This window comes from Berghia stephanieae, chromosome 6 (genome assembly GCF_034508935.2).
Source record: "Berghia stephanieae isolate SIO BIC M18660-M18661 chromosome 6, UCSD_Bste_1.3, whole genome shotgun sequence".
Taxonomy (NCBI): Eukaryota; Metazoa; Mollusca; class Gastropoda; order Nudibranchia; family Aeolidiidae; genus Berghia; species Berghia stephanieae.
The window spans coordinates 39,330,797-39,346,373 of record NC_088365.1 but is presented as its reverse complement, the minus strand read 5'-3'; the positions used below and the strand labels follow the sequence as shown (position 1 = coordinate 39,346,373).

At 36.8% G+C, this 15,577-nt stretch overlaps 1 protein-coding gene and 1 long non-coding RNA gene across 2 annotated transcripts in view; both read left to right on the top strand.

Moving 5' to 3' along the window:
• LOC144975012 (uncharacterized) overlaps positions 1-8,024 on the top strand; it is a 12,003-nt gene extending 3,979 nt beyond the window's left edge. The window contains exons 4-5 of the long non-coding RNA XR_013645848.1: positions 6,918-7,007; positions 7,871-8,024. This is a non-coding gene — a long non-coding RNA (uncharacterized LOC144975012). The remainder of the gene's footprint in view (positions 1-6,917; positions 7,008-7,870) is intronic.
• The window catches only part of LOC144975011 (aminomethyltransferase, mitochondrial-like), a 118,212-nt gene that overhangs the window by 68,652 nt on the left and 33,983 nt on the right, over positions 1-15,577 (top strand). The window lies entirely within an intron of this gene.

Genomic DNA, 15,577 nt, shown 5'->3' with positions numbered 1-15,577 from the left:
GCGACCAAAAAAAAAGGTCGCCCCACGGCGACGAGTCAATGACCGCTGTTATCGAGGCGAATAATTAATTCTACGAGCAGTAATTATACTGCTGAACTGCCATACATCTCACTGACGGCTATTGGCAGCATTTTCTCGTGCATTCATGATTTAAATTCGATTTTTACATTGTTTTTTTTCGTAATTTTCCGTTGCCAAGGCTTTGTATTCCACAATGGAATCAGATGAAGAGATTGATGTGTATAGACATGATAGTGACTCGGGAGATGAATTTTTATCAGAATTGGAGTTTACGGACATTGAATCTAGTTCGAGGAGTGAAGAGGGAGGGTCAGACAGTGATTTTAGTGATGTTCCAGGGGGTCGTGGGGACAATTTACAGAATGTTAACAGAAAGGGGCGTGGCACAAATGCTCGAGATGATGGTAACCAATGGATATGGAATGTATTGACACATGAAGAGACTCATAATCCATCTGAATGGCTCATTGAGGTTGAAAACAATTCTGGAGCAAGGAATGTTGGGTTTAATGAAGAAAAGGTTATCTTGTGAAGTATTTTCAGCTTTTTTCTCCCGATATTTTGGAAGAGGAAATATGTTACTTATTTTTTCTCCCTCCCACCCCCATACAAAGAAGAAAAAAAACCACAGTAAATGAAGAGATATCAATATGATATTTTCTGTACTTTTTGTTCAATCATTACTCAACAACATACAACAATAAAAAAACATTTTTATACATATATGGTGGAGATACAGGCCCATAAACACAGAAATGCATGAAAAATGAATATTAATTAGATATCCAAGATGGCCACCAAGGTCATGTGACCTAATTTGCATATCACATTACGTCAAACTGTACCTACATCTATTCTTATATCGGAGTGACTATTCGTCAGTACTGACCCCCAGACGCTAGCATCTGGGGGTCAGTACTGACGAACAGGCACCAGCGTCTGGGGGTCAGCACTGACTAATAGGTACTGGTATCTATTGGTCAGTTCTGGCGCCTGTACTGACGGTGCCAAAATTATGGAAAAATGCCATTTTTTGAAATAATTTGTTCTACGACAAATAAATCCACTTTTCCTGTCCCTTGGTTTCACCTTTTTTTATCGGTTTACGTGAGATTTGTTTAATAAAGTTATCAATTAATTAAACAAATGATATTGTTCAATCCTGAGAAAAATACCAAATTTGATGTTGAAACGCCAAACTGGCAACCTTATATTTCGGTTCCTCCAACGCGCATGCTCACTGCGTGACGCACAGCGCAGCGGCGGGTGATCGAACTCGGTACCTTTCGGGTACGAAGCAAAGACCGTAGCGCTGAGCCACGCTGCCCCCCCCCCCCCCCCCCCCCCCAAAATGGAATTATCTATTCGTTATCAGGTTTCTCCTCCTTTCCGTTATTATTTTTTTTTTTTGCATGACAAAAAACAAAACAAATACATTTTTTTAAAAACCTCATCAATAGAATGGACAATGTATTATAAAAGAATCGTAACAAGAAATATTATATTATAACACGTTTCCCCTATTTTTCTTTAATTTAAGCAATAATGAAAATATACGAAAAAAAAAGAAAAACAAAAACACATACACACAAAGACAACATAAAATAAAAAAGAATCGTATGGTGGCTTGAAACAACGACAGTCATACCGTTGCCCCAACGGCATCTAACCGTAGCCATCGTTGTTATAGCCTGATACTGAAATCCAAAAGGATCGGCAGACGTCATTATTTGGTTTTTGCACCGGTTAGTGAGTTGTTAGTAGAGCTCAAGGAAACAAGTTATTTCGTTGGTTGAACTACTGAATACGACTCACGATTTGTTTTCTTTTATGGCAAAAGACTGGCAGTTTGACGTCATTTTTTGGTAAGTATCAGGCCATAACTTTACGAAGGCCACGATCTAACGCGTTAGACATCAAATTTATCTAAGTGCTTAGTGTCATCGGATAAGTTGGCCTTGAAAGCCTGGGATTTTAATTTTTTTTTTTTGTTTTTTTTTACTTAGGAAGTGACGAATAAGTGCGAAGAGGTCTTTGTCTGCACTGACGAACAGGCCCGATGTTCGTCAGTGCTGATTAATGGCGGGCGGTGGCACAGACCGAAGAGAGGCTGTCTGTGGGCGGCGGCACCTGTTGTTCAATACTGACCAATAACACCAGGTTATTGGTCAGTGCTGACCCCCAGGCGCTGGCGCCTGTTCGTCAGCACTGACACGCAAGTACTAGCGTCTGGGGGTCAGTACTGACCAATAGCCCTAGCCTTCTTATATACCTATGAAAATATGAAGTATGTGAGATGATTACTTTTTTTTTTAGTGATTTTGTTTCTGAAAGCACTCAATTTTCGTCCATTTTGGCCAAAAGGCTTGGCAACAGGGATTTCTTTTACTGCCAGGATGCTTGGCAACTAAAGAGTTAATACTATAGTTATCATTTCAGTTGCTTATATGATGCCGGTTTTCAACAATATTTTTCTCATACATTTTTGAGGATTTGCATAGAATTATGCATATAAGCTTGTTTTATACTTTAAATAGTCTCAGACCACATTTAAACTTTTGCCACTTATTACATAGAAAATTCTAAGTGAGAATTTAATTGAACCACCATCTTTGACTATGAAGCCTTCAATCAAAATCTGTACTGCTAATTAACTTAAACATAAATGGGTTATTTCCCTTTATAATAACTAAATTACTCTATTTTGATTTATAAAATTTATAATGATCTTTTTTTTTTCTTTATTATTTTTTACGAGTCTTGAATTACAAAGTGGGCAGCTTTAAGAACGGTATTTGGTTCAAAATGAATTTTTTAGAACCATTTTAGAAGTATTTAACTTGTCTCTGCATATTACATACTTTGCGAATTTCCCATCATTTGACCAAAGTAATAGTATTAGTAGTATATAGAAGTAATAATAGTTGTAGTAGGAGGAGTAGTAGTAGTGAATGCTCAAAAAAAAAAGAGAGAGAGAGAGAGAGATATATGGATCATTAGATAACATATCTTGCTATTGTTGCAAATTGTCATCTATTGAATTGAAGACCACTCTCCCAGATATTTTATCTCAAAACTTTCTCATAACTGATGTACTGGGCTAGCAGATATCACCATCACAACTTCATCAGCATCTCTTACCCAGACCTGCCAACCAGTGCGATTAATCGTATTTTAGTACGATTTTTGGACCCCGAATATGCGGATATGATTTTAGTGGATTTAATACGATTTTTTAAAAGATGTGTGATGTGAATGATCTTGATGAGACACACATGTCGTACACCAACGGTTGACCGTATTTCTGAATGAGTGATGCATCACATTTAATACTATAGTTATCATTTCAGTTGCTTATATGATGCCGGTTTTCAACAATATTTTTCTCATACATTTTTGAGGATTTGCATAAAATTATGCATATAAGCTTGTTTTATACTTTAAATAGTCTCAGACCACATTTAAACTTTTGCCACTTATTAAATAGAAAATTCTAAGTGAAAATTTAATTGAACCACCATCTTTGACTATGAAGCCTTCAATCAAAAACTACTGCTAATTAATGTAAACATAAATGGGTTATTTCCCTTTATAATAACTAAATTACTCTATTTTGATTTATAAAATTTATAATGATCTTTTTTTTTTTTCTTTATTATTTTGTACGAGTCTTGAATTACAAAGTGGGCAGCTTTAAGAACGGTATTTGGTTCAAAATGAATTTTTAGAACCACTTTAGAAGTATTTAACTTGTCTCTGCATATTACATACTTTGCGAATTTCCCATCATTTGACCAAAGTAATAGTATTAGTAGTATATAGAAGTAATAATAGTAGTAGTAGGAGTAGTAGGAGTGAAATCTCAAAAAATAAAAAAGAGAGAGAGAGAAAGAGAGAGAGATACGGATCATTAGATAACATATATGGAAAATATCTTGCTACTGTTGCAAATTGTCATCTATTGAAGCTGACTTACGTGACTGCATTATGTCATCTCCAACTAAAAGTTGTGATTTAGACCCCATAAATACTGCCATTCAAAAAAGTGCATTGATGTAATTTTAACACCATTTACATGTATTGTTAATAATTCGCTGCAGTCAGGTGCTGTACCAGACATTTACAAAGTTGCTCATGTCAAACCCCTTTTGAAAAAACCTGATCTAGATAAAGAGAACTTAAAAAACTATCGCCCTGTCTCTAATCTTCCTTTTCTTTCTAAAATCTTAGAAAAGCATGTTTTGAAACAATTACTGTCTCATCTTAAAAATAATTGTCTTGAAGAAAAATTTCAGTCGGCTTATAGGCAACATCATTCGACTGAAACCACACTTGATAGGGTTGTTAATGATCTCCTCTTTGTTCATGTTCTTTGCTGAATTTGCTTGACCTATCGTCTGCTTTTGATACTATTGATCACAATCTTCTCCTCAAACGTCTTGAAATTACTTATGGCGTGTCTGGCGCAGCGCTTGATTGGTTTAGGTCATATTTGTTTAATCGTAAACAGATTATTACGGTGGATGAATATAGATCTGAGGAAATCATTCTTGATTTAGGGGTTCCCCAGGGTTCAGTACTTGGACCCGTTCTTTTTGTTCTGTACGTTGGACCCCTGTCTAAAATCATCAGAAGTTTCGGTCTGTCTTACCACCAATACGCTGATGATACGCAATTGTACTGCGTTTCCAATACGAGAAATTTACAAGAAGTATCAGCCGATAGTAAGAATTGTATCCAAAGTGTTAAGAAATGGATGAATGAGAACAGACTGAAACTAAATGATGATAAGACAGAGGTGCTGTATGTTGGGAACAGGAAATGGAAAAGTGAAACAGATTTGAAGCTGGGGGATGCCTCCATTCAAATTGTTGATAAAGTGAAAAACCTTGGCACATTCTTAGACTCTGGACTGTCGATGGAGCAACAGGTTAATAATTTGGTTAGATCTCTCTTTTTCCAACTAAAAAAGATTGCTTCCATTAGACGGTTCATATCTGAGGATGTGACCAAACACCTGGTTGTGTCCTTCGTACTATCGAAATTGGATTATTGCAATGCTCTGTTGTTTGGCATTTCGCAATATAATCTGAGACGTCTTCAGATTGTCCAAAACAGCGCTGCCAGACTAGTATTCATGAAGCGTAGGTGCGATTCTGTCAGACCTCGGCTTCATGACCTGCACTGGCTGCCTGTTGAGAAAAGGATTAAATTCAAAGCTTGTGTTTTAGTGGATCGTTGTCTTGAAGGTACTGCCCCTTCCTACAGTTCTGAACTAATTGAAATATATTCAAAACCTTACGTTCGGCCAGTGATTCCACCAAACTAGTTGTCCTTCGTATACGGAAAAATGCTGGAATGAGATCCTTTTCTCATTTCGGACCCTCTGTTTGGAACGCCTTACCACAGAGCATTCGTGAAAAAGAATCTTTGTCTATTTTTAAACGTTCGCTTAAAACATATCTGTTTCATCTTTAGTAGATGTTATGAGAAGCAAGATAGGTCTGTCTGGTTTCTATTGGGAGTTGTGTGTCTGTGTGTGTGTGTGTGTGTGTGTGTGTGTGTGTATGTGTATGCTTGTGTGTGTGAATGAGTATGTGTCAGCCAAAGTAATTTGTAATTTAAGAGCTTAGAGTCTGGTGTCTCGGAGTTATAGCGCTATATAAGTTTTCAGCATTATTATTATTATTATTATTATTATTATTGAATTGAAGACCACTCTCCCAGATATTTTATCTCAAAACTTTCTCATAACTGATGTACTGGGCTAGCAGATATCACCATCACAACTTCATCAGCATCTCTTACCATCAACATCATGACATCATCACTTCTACAACTGCCATCACAGCATTGTCACTGCCACAACCACCACCACATCACTTCTACCACCACCGCCACCACAGCTTCATCATCATCACCACCACCACCACTAGAGCACCATCGCTACAACAACCAACACTTCTTCCACTGACACTAGCATCAATACTACCAACATGTCATTTGGTAATTTCTTTGAGTGTTTTGAAAGCAATTTCCTTTGATATTGCAATTTCTGAGCCTTATGCTAATTTTAAATGGCCATTAAGTTTTAGTTTCTCGATAAATCGATAATTTTTGTAATCACTAGAGATTGCTTGAATGATGAAGATTAGAGTTTATTTTGATTTGGGATTGATGTTAGCTTTTATATAAATTTTTGTATAGTGCACTTTTTTTCCACATGTGCGATCAAAATACACTTTTTTGCTAAAAATTACACTTTTTAGGGTCATGGAATACACTTTTCATCCTGGGAAGGTTGGCAGGTCTGATATAGTATAGTTTATTGGTTTTTGAATTGTTTTTTTTTGTTTCAGCGGTCTCTGATATAAGCTACATTGGGTTGCTAGAGACCTAAAGCAATAATAAACCAGCAAGCAATCACCACACACTAACACGGGATCTGGAACTCATTCAAATATCCCGAATTTATTTTATTATTCTTTTTGTTTTCTGTCTATTCCTTCCTCAAACTAATTTTGTCCTGACAACATTTTTTAAAAAAATGAATAAATATAATTGCTTTTTAATGCAGTCTGCGACCGCTCATTTACTGAGAAAACTCTGTGCCAGTTACCCCAGCAACTGAACATTGCATAAGTGTTAAGGCATTTTGATACATACAAACTCGGACCCCACCCCCCACCACTGACACCCCCTACTACCCCATTCCTTGCTCATTGAATTCTTTTTAAGTTGTAATGATAGAGCCCTGTTTCTTCAAACTTTTTAGCCTCTGAGGAGTTTGAGGAAATCGTGTTCAAGTGTAGTCATACCATAAGCTATAAACAATTTTTTTTCTCCATTTGGGTTGATCGTTGTTCTAACTTTCCTTGTCATTATTATTTTTCAAGGTAAAGAATTTGACATCTCTGGACACAACAAAGATATCTCTGGGCAAGACCAACACACCTGTTTGAAAAGTTTCTTTTCTAGCACTAACAGTAAGTTATTTCTCACAATTATATTTTGTATTGTTTAACTTGCAGCTCTAGGTTTGAGGACAGCTGACTGACAAGGTGCTATACTTTGAATTTGATTAATTCTACTGGTTTAGTCAGGGAGGTATCGGGTTCGAAACTTACAGCAACCACAGATTTTTCATTGAGCAAGAAAATTTACTCCCAATTGCTTCACTCCACCCAGGTGTAAATGGGTACCTGCACTGCTGGGGAAAGTAATCTACAATAGACCAGCGTCCTATCCAGAAGTTAACAAATAAGCTAACTGTCTGCTTCATGCTACAGAAACTGGGATAAGTTCCAGCTCCATGAGCTCTTAGGCTCCTAAGGACTTACTTTTTTGTCAGGGTAGAAAGGAGTAGTATTCTTATACAGCGCAGTATCCATGAATGCTTAAAGTGCTTTACAGGGGTCCCAAGCCAACAGCAACACATATGTAGAATGAGACATCTGCCTGTGAGGCGTAAGGCGTTATTACAAATTTTTTTGACAGGGACACGCGCTGTAAACAGCAAGGTAGCCTACTCCTTTTACACCTCAGTGGGGTGAGAAAATTGAGTACTGTCTTTTCTAAGGACTCATCATTAAGACAGGACATATTCTTGAATTGCTTTCACCCACCTTACATAAAGAATCATTGTTAGTGTTATACAATAGCTGATGATGATTTAGCCCCGCAAGCAAAATAATAAACCCGATTTTATTTATGATGCTGCGCACTTCTAATTGAACAGCCTTTCTCACAATTATTTCATGAAAAAGAGGGGTATGAGCAATCTTTTTTTATATCTTGCTTCTAGTTTGATTTGAAGATCCAATGATTTTCCATTCTTTTTACTTTTCAGGTGCTTATGAATGATTGTGGAGAAGTTGTTGTCAGCCGACGGCCCACAACGGTAAAGGATAGAGAACCTTCACTGTAGTTGCCATGCTCAATGTGTTTAGGAATTTAAAAATATTTTTTTGATCATTGATCTTTATTAAAAACTGAATGAAATAGCAGTGGTGTTTTCATTTTACTATGTTTATGTTTTCAAGAGATTTTATTTGTGGCGGCACAAGAAAATTAGTCAGGAACTTGTCTGCTAGTGAGTGCAGGCAGTCAGAATTCTATCACTTGAGTTAATTAAACAGCTACTTCCCCAATATTCCATCTTTGAAGAGCCATAATTCTGCTTCTAATTCCAATTGTTATAAAAGCACCAATAAAAAGTACAAAGTAATTGCTATGTAATACTTAAAAGTGTATATGACTGAAGTGAATTGAGTGGTAAGAACATCAAGTACAACAACAAGCCATTTTGGCGGATTTCTAAAAACTCTTTATTTCCTGTTTATGTAAGGGACGTAACTCAGATAATGATGATACCCATTAGTTGTCATGGATATAAATGATTATTTCCCTTTAATCTATTACATCCCTCCTCCCTTAGTTTCTTTTATTCCCTTTAATAATCAAAACCATTAAAAGCAAATGTCTTTTAAGAGACCAACTTATAACAATTCATAGCCACTATTATAATGTGACCTTGTTCAATTGTGGTAATATTAGATAAAGAATGAAATACAAAAGAAGCAGTGCATAACATACAACATGAATTTAAAAGTTGCTAATACTAGTTGTACATATGATTATGCCATAATTTATGGTGATAGCAATCATGATTAATCAAGCATGATATTCATTTTTTATTTATTTTACTAAATATCTAATTTCTCTGGCGCCTTAATCTTACGTGCTGATCTTCTAAGTGGTTGTTGAATTGGTGACTTCATAATCGTACTCTGACTACCAGTCTCAGTCTTCAATTCAAGTGATGGTGAGTAACCAGTTGCAGCACCAGCTTCTGTTTCTAAGTTTCTTGTAATTGGAACCATTGTTTCTGGTTCATTGAGTTCAATTATAACAGGAACCTGAGGTTCTGGACTAGCCTGAACAGGTGGTGTAACTAGACCAGACCTGTGGTTGGTTTCTGCGCATGTTACCCTTATCTGATCTGCATGCCTACGGATGACTAACCCATCACAAGTTTTTACTTTGTATGATACTGGCCCAGTGCTTTGCACAATCTCTCCAGGTATCCATTTCTCACCTCTCCCAAAGTTCTTCACATACACCCGGTCATTTATCTCAAACTCTCTGTCAATGGCAGTTTTGTCATAGTTATATTTTTGTGTTTGTTGATGCTGGAACACTGATTTTTGTACTGTTGGGTGGAGCAAATCAAGATGAGTCTTCATTTTTCTCCCACACAATAATTCACAAGGGGAAACACCAGTTGTAACATGTGGAGTACTGCGGTATTTGGTCAGAAACCTGTTAACTCTTTCTCGAAGGGAAAATTTGGAACCCATCTTTATTATAGCAGATTTAAAGACTCCCACAGCTTTTTCAGCTAACCCATTTCCAGCAGGATGATATGGTGAAGTGGTAATGTGCTCTATGCCATTTGTAGTGCAAAACATTTTGAATTCATTAGCTGTAAAGCTAGAACCATTATCTGAAACAATTTGATCAGGTAACCCATGAGAGGCAAATATCTCTTTTAGTTCTACAATAGTATCAGCTACTGTAATTGTGTTCATTGTCTTCACATCCAACCATTTTGAATAAGAATCAATTACAATTAGGAACATCTTGTTCATGAAGGGGCCTGCAAAATCGATATGGATGCGTTTCCATGGCTCTATGGGCCAATCCCAATTTTGCAAGGGAGCTTTTGCTGGTTGTTTTTGGTGCTGTGCACAGGTTGAGCATAATTTTACAAACCTTTCAATATCTGCATCCATATGCGGCCACCAAAACCAAGACCTTGCAAGACTCTTCATTTTGGACATTCCCAGATGTGTATCATGTAATGTAATGAGCACTTTATTTTGAAGGGACTTTGGAATCACTACTCTTGATCCCCAAAGGATGCAACCCTCCTCTAAACTTAATTCAAGCTTTCTGTGTTTGAAAGGTTTCAATTCATCAGACACACTCTCCTCAGGCCAACCATTCAAACAGAATTCATATACTTTCATCAAGCATTCATCCTTCTGCATTTCTCTCTTTACATCATCTACATTCACACTGGAGTTATCAATGATTGAAAACAACATCTTCTGGCACATAGCTTACACTTTCAGTCTTTAAAGGTAACCTACTCAGCCCATCTGCATTGTTTTCAGTACCAGGTTTGTACCTCAATTGGTAATCATAAGCTGCAAGTGTTATGGCCCACCTTTGAATTCTGGGTGATGCCTGTTCTGGTATTGATTTATGTTCTCCCAGCAGCCCCAATAAGGGATTGTGATCAGTAAAGATAGTGAAATGTCTGCCAAAAAGAAATTTGTGAAACTTTTTGACTCCAAAAATAATGCCTGCCCCTTCTCTGTCTAATTGGGAATATGATTTTTCAGCCCGATTCAGTGATCGACTAGCATACGCAATTGGGCGCTCGCCGTTCTCATCATAGTGAGATAACACTACACCTAGCCCGTCTGGTGAAGCATCACAAGTTAATACTAATTCTTTCTTTTGGCTGTAGTGAATCAACAAAGTATCAGACGACAAAGCCTCTTTTGCGGCTCTAAATGCTTTCTCTTGATCTTTCCCCCAATGCCAAGTCATGTTTTTCTGTAAGAGTTTATACAGTGGGGCCAAAGTACTGGATAGTTTGTCACAGAATTTTGCATAGTAATTTACCATGCCCAAAAAGGCTTTCAATTGTTGACAGTTTTCTGGTTTTGGAGCTTCTTTTATAGCTCTGGTTTTTTCTTGCTGTGGTCTGATACCTTCATTGCTCAATCTATAGCCCAAAAAATATATTTCTGGCAACATAAACTGACACTTGTTTCTGTTTATTTTCATACCTTTCTCACCGACCATTTTCAAGACCTTTTCAAGGGTTTGAAGGTGCTCAGTATCATCTTTTCCTGTAATATACAAATTGTCAAAGTATACACAAACATTTGGCACATCCTGAAAAATGCTATCCATCACAGCCTGGAAAATTCCTGGGCTTGATGAGATACCAAAACATAGCCTTTCATACTGATAAAGACCCATCATGTGCATCACATTTAATACTATAGTTATCATTTCAGTTGCTTATATGATGCCGGTTTTCACCAATATTTTTCTCATACATTTTTGAGGATTTGCATAGAATTATACATATAAGCTTGTTTTATACTTTAAATAGTCTCAGACCACATTTAAACTTTTGCCACTTATTACATAGAAAATTCTAAGTGAGAATTTAATTGAACCAACATCTTTGACTATGAAGCCTTCAATTAAAAACTGTATTGCTAATTAACTTAAACATAATGGGTTATTTCCCTTTATAATAACTAAATTACTCTATTTTGATTTATAAAATTTATAATGATCTATTTTTTTCTTTATTATTTTTTACGAGTCTTGAATTACAAAGTGGGCAGCTTTAAGAACGGTATTTGGTTCAAAATGAATTTTTTAGAACCATTTTAGAAGTATTTAACTTGTCTCTGCATATTACATACTTTGCGAATTTCCCATCATTTGACCAAAGTAAGAGTATTAGTAGTATATAGAAGTAATAATAGTAGTAGTCGGAGTAGTACTAGTAGTAGTAGTGAATGCTCAAAAAAAAAAGAGAGAGAGAGAGAGAGAGATATGGATCATTAGATAACATATATGGAAAATATCTTGCTACTGTTGCAAATTGTCATCTATTGAATTGAAGACCACTCTCCCAGATATTTTATCTCAAAACTTTCTCATAACTGATGTACTGGGCTAGCAGATATCACCATCACAACTTCATCAGCATCTCTTACCATCAACATCATGACATCATCACTTCTACAACTGCCATCACAGCATTGTCACTGCCACAACCACCACCACATCACTTCTGCCACCACCGCCACCACAGCTTCATCATCATCACCACCACCACCACCACTAGAGCACGATCGCTACTACAACCAACACCTCTTCCACTGATACTAGCATCAATACTACCAACATGTTAAGGGTCTTTTGGTCATTTCTTTGAGTGTTTCGAAAGCAATTTCCTTTGATATTGCAATTTCTGAGCCTTATGCTAATTTTAAATGGCCATTAAGTTTTAGTTTCTCGATATTCGATAATTTTGTAATCACTAGAGATTGCTTGACTGATGAAGATCAGAGTTTATTTTGATTTGGGATTGCTGTTAGCTTTTATATAAATTTTTGTATAGTGCGCACTTTTTTTCCACATGTGCGAACAAAATACACTTTTTAGGGTCATAGAATACACTTTTCATCCTGGGAAGGTTGGCAGGTCTGCCTATATCGTTAACAATGCAAACTACTAACAAGTTTTTTTAATGAGTTTGGGAGTAATGGCTCCAAAAATTGTCGCTTTGGTATTTGTTTGTTTGTTTTTAAGTGTTTTACGGCGCTTGCAACACATGTAGGTTATATCAGCGCCAGTAAAAAGGAAGAAAATGGGATAGTAAAAAGTCTAGAATTACAATTAAAGCACCAAAAAAAAAAAAATAAGACATAGAGGAACTGAGAACAAATAGGGATCATATGTAGATTCCAAGAGCATACCACCAATGTACTTAGTTTGAGATCACCTATAAGTTTCATCCGGACACATGCACAAAATCCAACAAAGAGGAATACACTCAAATACTTACATTATGCATTCAAAATAACAAATATAATAATACATAACAGAGAGATGATTTACAAGGAAAAAAATATCATCTCACAAAACAATAATTATGCATTTGACTGTTTACCTCCCAGCTAGGACTCCGGCCAGGGCCAGGACAAAACCAAGTAATCTCATTCCAAGACAAATACAGAAAGCAATTGAAAAACATACAGTGGGGTACCCCCTGCCCGCTATGGGAGGTCAGCTTTGGTATTTAGAGATTGATTCTGTGCTTGATTGCCTGACACTGACATGGCCTTACAAATTTTCACTAATTTCAACCACTAAAGAATAGGAAGTGGTCAAACTTTGGACCCTTTTTCCCCACCCGATATGCATAAGAAATCAAGGCGATATCCTTGTAAATGCTGATATGGGGTATTATATATATACTCCAGAAATCAACATTAATATGAGGCCTATATCCATATCAATGCTGATATGGGGTATTATATATATAATCCAGAAATCAACATTAATATGGGGCCTATATCCATATCAATGCTGATATGGGGTATTATATATAAACTCAAGAAGTCAACATTAATATGAGGTCTACATCCATATCAATGCTGATACGGGGTATTATATATATACTCAAGAAATCAACATTGCTATGGGGCCTATATACAATATACTTCCCACAACCATGTCTCAGAAAATGCACCATATAAATGTCCCAGAAAGAAAGCCCGTAACAGATGTAAAATTTATATATATATATATAAATAAATATATATATATATATATATATATATATATATATATATATATATATATATATATATATATATATATATATATATAATATATATATTTCCATACTTAAATAAGAAAGACGCATTGATTATCTAAGTAAAACCTGGAATAGTCTTTGCTTTTATCGCAAAAATGCAGGGATTTTTTTAAAAAAGAGCATGAGGTCAGCTACCATAGGTACGCTGCCGGCACCCAGGCGTATAGCTCTGTCCATCCGTCTGAATTAGATTCGTTAAAAACGTGGAAATTTGTATAGAAGAATAGAAGATGTGAAAAATTGGATACAATAAATTAAAAGGCTCAAAATGAACAAAGAAAAAATGGAAGTTCTTTGGTGTGAACCTAGAACTAGAAAAAATTTTAAAGTGAGTATAAAAATTTTATCACAATTGAAAACGACCAAGTCCATCTTATTGACAGAGTTAGAAATCTGGAGGTTTACTTTGACTCTACCCTTACCATGAATTGTCATATCGATAATTTATGTAAGCCTTTATACATCGAGCTCAGAAGAATTTCAAAATTGGCTAATTTATTAGATCAAAAAGTTATCCAAACCCTCATTTCTTCTTCGATGTTTTCTAGGCTTGATTACTAAAATACTAACGAAAGAGTGAAAATGGAAAGGATTCGTATGGGAACAAAACAGACAATGGACGTTTCGGGTACAATCCCTTCGTCAGCACAACAATACACAAATAAACGTGGAAAACAAATAAAATATAATGAAAAATAACTCGTCTGTACTCAATGGTGGTTACAGTATGAATGGAATGCTAGCGTGGCGTGGGTAGAGGATAGGGTGCCCCTGGGGGGTGATCTAATTGATAAGAAAAGGTCAGCGCCAGGGAACAGAACCTTCCAGAAAATAATGGAAGATAAAAGACATAATAGTGATAGCTGGGTCTATATGTATATTAATGGATAAATGAGTGGACACAATGAGAGATAGCTAGGAAGGTAGATGACTATTAATTGTTAGATAGATAGATAGGTAGGTAGGTAGAGTTGTATTTGTAGTAGTAGTAGTGGTGGTGGTAGTAGTAGTGGTAATAGTAGTAGTAGTGGTGGTAGTAGTATTTGTAGTAGTACTAGAATGCTGTAGTGAAACAGTGGAGGTGGGGGGTGGGGGATGTTGTTTGATGAGCGAAGGTCGAATCTTCGCGAAGGAACTACGAACGGTCGGATGGCGATGCGATAGTAAAGTGGAATATACAGATAAATAGATAGATAGAAAAGAGGGGAGAGAAGAGAAAGAGAAAAAAACAAACAAAGCAACAACAACGACAAAAAAAAAAGAGGGGGGATTGAGAGAGAGAGTGAGAGAGAGATATAGAGAGGGGGACAGAGAGAGAAAGGGGGGGGGGTTGAGAGAGGGCGAGTAAACAGCCGGGTGATAGCTGGGTCTAAATGTATATTAATGGATAAATGAGTGGACACAATGAGAGATACCTAGGAAGGTAGATGACTATTAATTGTTAGATAGGTAGGTAGGTAGAGTTGTATTTGTAGTAGTATGAACAGTAGTAGTAGTAGTAGTGGTGGTGGTAGTAGTAGTGGTAGTAGTAGTAGTAGTAGTAGTGTGGTGGTAGAAGTAGTAGTAGTAGTAGTAGCCGCAGCAGTAGCTGTACTGTAGTGGCAGCAGTAAGAGCAGCAGTGGTTATGAATATGGGTGACGTTGACATCTAAAAGGCTCAAAGATAGTATTGATTAAGAGGTTGTTGCACAGCGGGAGACGAAGTGGAGGTTAGTGGTGGTCAATCCTGGTGTTGAGTCCACGTGGAGTCAGCGTTCCCAACGACTTGATCAGGTGAGTTTCCCTACGTCGACGGGCGGAAGTGTCCGAATGGCAAAAACTAAACACACACACATGCACACACTGTACATCGCAGTGGTCCGGCAGATTGACGTGTCTGGCTACTGCTGTGTCTGCACAGTTCGATATGTCATGCAAGTGCTGCACGAATCTGTCACCCAACCTCTTTCCGGTCTCACCAACGTAAGCAGTCCCACACAGGGAGCACGTAATCGCATAGATTAGATTACAGTCAGTGCAAGTAAACGGCTGCCTGATGTCTCAAATCTTGTCCGGAAAACTGACTCTGTCGTA